The 5,101-nt window shown below is 35.0% G+C and overlaps 1 protein-coding gene across 2 annotated transcripts in view; it reads left to right on the forward strand.

Moving 5' to 3' along the window:
- CFAP74 (cilia and flagella associated protein 74) overlaps window positions 1-5,101 on the forward strand; it is a 102,001-nt gene that overhangs the window by 5,700 nt on the left and 91,200 nt on the right. The window lies entirely within an intron of this gene.

A 5,101-nucleotide genomic window follows, 5' to 3' on the forward strand; every position in this document is an offset into this window, starting at 1 on the left:
TTCTTCCCCCTCCAGGGTGCTTGATTTAAGACATCATTATGAGAAATAGTTCTTAAAGACAGCTGTTGAAAGAAATGTGGCAACTACTAGTTTTATCTTAGCAAAAGAAGTTGACAGGCATCCTGTCTTTACTTGAACCAGTGACTTAAGATCTTCAGACATATTAGGATCTGTCAGCTCTCTAAGGTTTTAAAGATTTAGTGTGTATTAGAACTGATGATTTCAGAATAAGAGCTAAACAACTAATAAATGGAAAGGGAAGACTACTATCTTAATGTGTACACGAAATATGAGTACCTGATTCTGTGTCACTCTGGAATGAATTTCTAGAATTTCTCCTTTAAGCAACGCAGACCAGCAACATGAGCAGACATGCAGGCTACTCTTCAACCTTACTCTCTTTACTTGCTCTCTTTTTCCCAAGCAACAAGATATTATTTCCTTTGAAGTCAATGACAGTGAAATCATTGTTTTCGGTAGGAACAGATTTGGGGCCAGATGCCCCAAAGTTGGATCAAGTTTGGATAAAAATTATAAGGCAAAGCATTAATATATTTTAACATAAACTGGAGCAAACTGTATATCTTATATAAGATCAGAAATCACCATGGTAATTCTTTGCAAATTGGCTTGGTGGATTGAATATTAGTGTTTTTCTAGTCCATGTTAAAATAGACCAAATGAATAATGCTTCAAGACTATTTTAAGACAACACCTCCCTTTACCCATGTTTTTTATATAAGACAGAAGCACCCAGAAGCTAACTCCCACTTTTGTTGTCATTATATTAGCCTACAGGATAAAGAAGAATGCTATGTGCAGCCCAAGCTACATGTTTAAGAACAAAACCAAACCTCTATGCTTCTGTACTTATTTATCCAGGATATTTACACAACCTGTCTCTGTAGAACCCATTACAATTTTTGGCTGTCTTCCTTTCATGTGTTTTCATCGTTAGACAATACACTGTAAATCATAGAGCTCTTCTCTTCTTGCTGCATAACCTGATCCTAATCCTTTAGAAAGCAGTGATCCCTCTTCTGAAGATAGCAGTGAAGGAAACTATGAAAGAAAGAAAACGGATGCTTTTGCCACTGATGACATGCATCTGTCATTTCAGTGGATGGAAGAAAATGTAGAAGATTTTAAACAAAAACACTTAAACCTGATGACTTAAGTTTTCATCTTGGTTCCTCAAGCATCGTCTTTCTATTCCGTTCCTTAGACCAGACTTAATTTTGCTGTCCTGAACTCTCGTTATTGCTCCAGCTAGCATTCAACTTGAAAAAAGATAGGTAATGAATTATAGGCATTGTTAGTTCAAAATATGCCAAATCCTGGAAGTGCCTGATAGCTCCTTCAATAGCCATGCACAAAAACACCTTTGGAGGCAATCTGCAAATAATCAGAACTAACATATTAAGTATTTCTTTTTTTATAAAGTACATGTTCAGTTCCAAAAAACTGCATGCACCATAGTTTATAAACGATATGCAGAATCCTGCTGGCTTTTACATATACAAGCTCATACGTGTATGTATATTAGTTGCACACACAGACAAGCTGGGAAGATCAGGGTAGGGTAATCCTAAATATATCCAAAAAGTGTAGTAAGTTCAAGATGTGCAGAAATAGATCTTTTGTATTTGTCCAACTCTGAAACAAATGTAGCAATAAAGGAAGAACAGTCTGGATGGAGTATTATACCAGCTATTTTACAGGTTTCTCTGTAGGTCATCACTCAAATGATCTATCTTAAAAGACTATAGTAATTGCAATACTGGAATAATCCAATGGTTTGCTACTTCCAGCCATGTCTGTTCCCCACCTCTCCCCCTTAATTCTCACCAATTATTTATTCCCATGTAAAAGAAAAATGTCTTCCACACTCCATCTGGTGACCTCAAGGCATGAAGATTGAGCGCTTTATATTTGTGCTACCAAGGATAATTCCCAGCGCTGGTCTTGTTCTGATTATTTATCCAGTCAGCAACTGATGCAAGCCTGTATTTTTTATTAACTTATATTACCCAAAGACTGTGTTAAAGGTGTTTGGGCCAAAATTATAATTTTCAGAGAAGTCTACTCAGGAGTGTGGAGAATTTGAGGAATGTCTTAAGCTCTCTTTTTTTCTCTGTTGCATATATGAGATTACCTGTGTGTGCTGCAAGAGAAAGAAATGGGTACAACTACAAAGTCTGTACACTGAGACTCAAAAGTTTTATAGGAACTTCAGTGTATTTTTCATACCTGTGTGAAGGAAGAGCTTACAGTTAGTTTTGTTTAATTTGTCCTAGCATCAAAGAGAAAGAAAATTTCCACTTTTTTTTTTCTAAGTTTGAAATGCTTTTCAAGAGGAAGAAAGTGAGAAATAGCAGAGCAACAAGTGAGATAGAAGTATTATAAGGGTTAAAGAAAGGGATATATTTCTAGAGGTTGGTTTCCTTTCACAGCCTGTTAAGTTTTCAAAGGTACTCTGGAATTAACTCTACACGATCAACTTGCTAAGATGTCACCTCCTTACTTATACATCAGGGATATGTAATTCCTTTCTCCTATTCCTTTGCCTGTTGAGATTTTAAACTGTTGGGATAAGTACTGTCTCTCACTGTATATCTTGAAAATCAACCCCAGGAAGCTAGGCATTGTAATATCAATTGCGACCTTTTGTAATAGTAATTTTGTAATTTATTATTAGTTATATGGTAAGAGTGCAGCCCCACCGGCTCTTTAAATTCCAGGCTTTCAGCTGAAGTTGTTATGGATCCTGTTAACATGAAAGTCTGAGCTTGAGAATGTCAGGTCTTGAAAGACTATTTTTCCTTTGTTCGATTTATTCTTACTCAAGTAGCTTAAAAAAAATACAGCTATTTATAATAAAGTACATAGGAATATAGCTGTTGAGTAAAGGAATATAACTGTTGAGTAAATACTGTTCAATTAAATAATATATCCTAATGCAGGGAAGGAGTAAATGGTAATTTTTTTTCTAAAAGCTCCCATGGTGCACACACTATATGAATAGTCTTCTTATCTTAACCAACAGGTAAATTGATCAATGGCTTTATGGTTACTACAGGAATATATAAAAACTGTCTAAAGGCAATTGGGAAATAAAGTATATACAGTCAGTTTCATTTTACAAATCTTTGTTTACATCTGCTATCTCTTAATGCCATCTCTAGGACATTATGAGAAATCCTCATCTTGCCAGGTGAAATCTAGACCAGTGACAGGTTACCGTGTAATTATTTTTGAACAACTTAGTTTCAAAGCCTGAAAAATCATTGTTACCTATTTGAAATACTCTTTACCTTTCTCAATGCCTTCATCCTAAGTAGCTAACAGTGTTCCAAATTATTAGTGAATTAATCTTCTAAACAATTCTAACAAGGTAAATTAAGCTCTCTTTGGTAAATCCCCTCATGGAAATTTCGTGAACTTTGTGCACACAAAAAAGTTCTATCATTTGCTTGGGTACACTTTCTCTTCTGTGTGACACGAAATGGTGGTATTGACAAAACAAGCTTGTGAAACTAATGTGGTTAAATCAGTACAACTTTTTTTGTGTGGATTGGACCTACATATATAAAAGCATTTTTCATTAGTTTCTAATACTGTCTGTGATAACCCAACTTGAGAACAAAAAGAATAGCAATTTTAAATATTGAACATTACTGATCTCAATAAAAGATATGCACCCTCAGCAACTCCATGACAGGCTTTATACCAAAGGATGGAGATTGGATAATGGGTTATAGGAACCTTTGGTGGAGCAGAATCCTATATTTTGGTTGGTTCTAAATCCAGAATGATTGAGACAGGTTTCAAATATAACAGAAGTAAGAGCTATTTGGAGATATATATATATATGTATGTATATATGTGTGTGTGTGTGTGTGTCTATATATATATGTATGTATATATATATATATGTATATATATTTGGCCCAGCCTTTTTGTTGCATTGTCAACTCCAATAACATCTATTTAGTTCTTATTGCCAAATTTTCTAACAGACAGAGTTTGACTATCTTCTCAGATTTGTTTTTATCAGGCAGAAATTTGTAAAAGGAATAGCCGTAACATAAAACAGGTATAAGGAGAGGGCAGATCCCTAATGTTTCATGTAATGATGGGCTTAGATCCCCAAACTCATTTCATTTAAGACACAAACTATAAAGGCAGAAAGTGACAGTGCTTTGCAGTCCAGCTACCAAATCCGTTCAACAAGACGTATTACTGCCAAATTTGTATTAAGTCTTCATTAAGAAGAATTAGCTATAAATATTCTGTAATAAATATTGCACTCAGTATTATTGTAACATTAAACAAGCTTTCAACCACTGCAAATGTTTTAAGTCTCTGTAATAAAGAGGGCATAGGGAGAGGTGTTTCTTTTCTTTTTTTTCTTTAATGGAAATATTCTCAATAACTTTCAATGAGCTTTTTGTTATCTATTCCGCTGCATAAACAAACATGCAGAGGGTTGCTGTTTTCCTCCTAATGTGAAGTGCTTTCTTAGGTTAATGACACTGAGCGTTGAAAATCAGAGCAATCCTATTAAGTGTTTTGTTGTACCAACAGCAGACGCCTCATTGAGTTAAAACTGGTTTCGCTCCATTATCTGTTGGATTAGCAAACCTGTTAAGGACTGATGTGGGAGCTTTTACTTAAACTTGGATAAATGTTTTCTTTTTTGCAAAGCAGCAGGACAGATTTAGGTATGTGTGTTACCCTCTTAATAGTGCAGGCGTTGCAGGCATTGCTTTTCAAACAAATCATTTAGTATCTTTCTCTTCTTCATCTTGTACTGTCTGATTCTTTCCAACCTCTTAAGGCAGCAAACAGCTGGGTTTTTTTTAACCTAAATACAGAAGTTTGTGTAAGTTCCCCACAAAGAGTACTCATGAATACAGAATGGTACTTTTCTTCTGTTGTCAAGGCCAAAGCAGGGTTTTATGAGCCCTTGGGCACTGAAGAGACAAGATTTCAGTATGGGAAGAAATCACAGAGGTTATTTTGATTTTTCTTGTAATGTCTTTTATCTATTTATTCAATAGTTGGAATGTCTATTTTGTCTGTTTATAGAAGCTACAAC

Source organism: Struthio camelus, chromosome 21 (genome assembly GCF_040807025.1).
Source record: "Struthio camelus isolate bStrCam1 chromosome 21, bStrCam1.hap1, whole genome shotgun sequence".
Taxonomy (NCBI): Eukaryota; Metazoa; Chordata; class Aves; order Struthioniformes; family Struthionidae; genus Struthio; species Struthio camelus.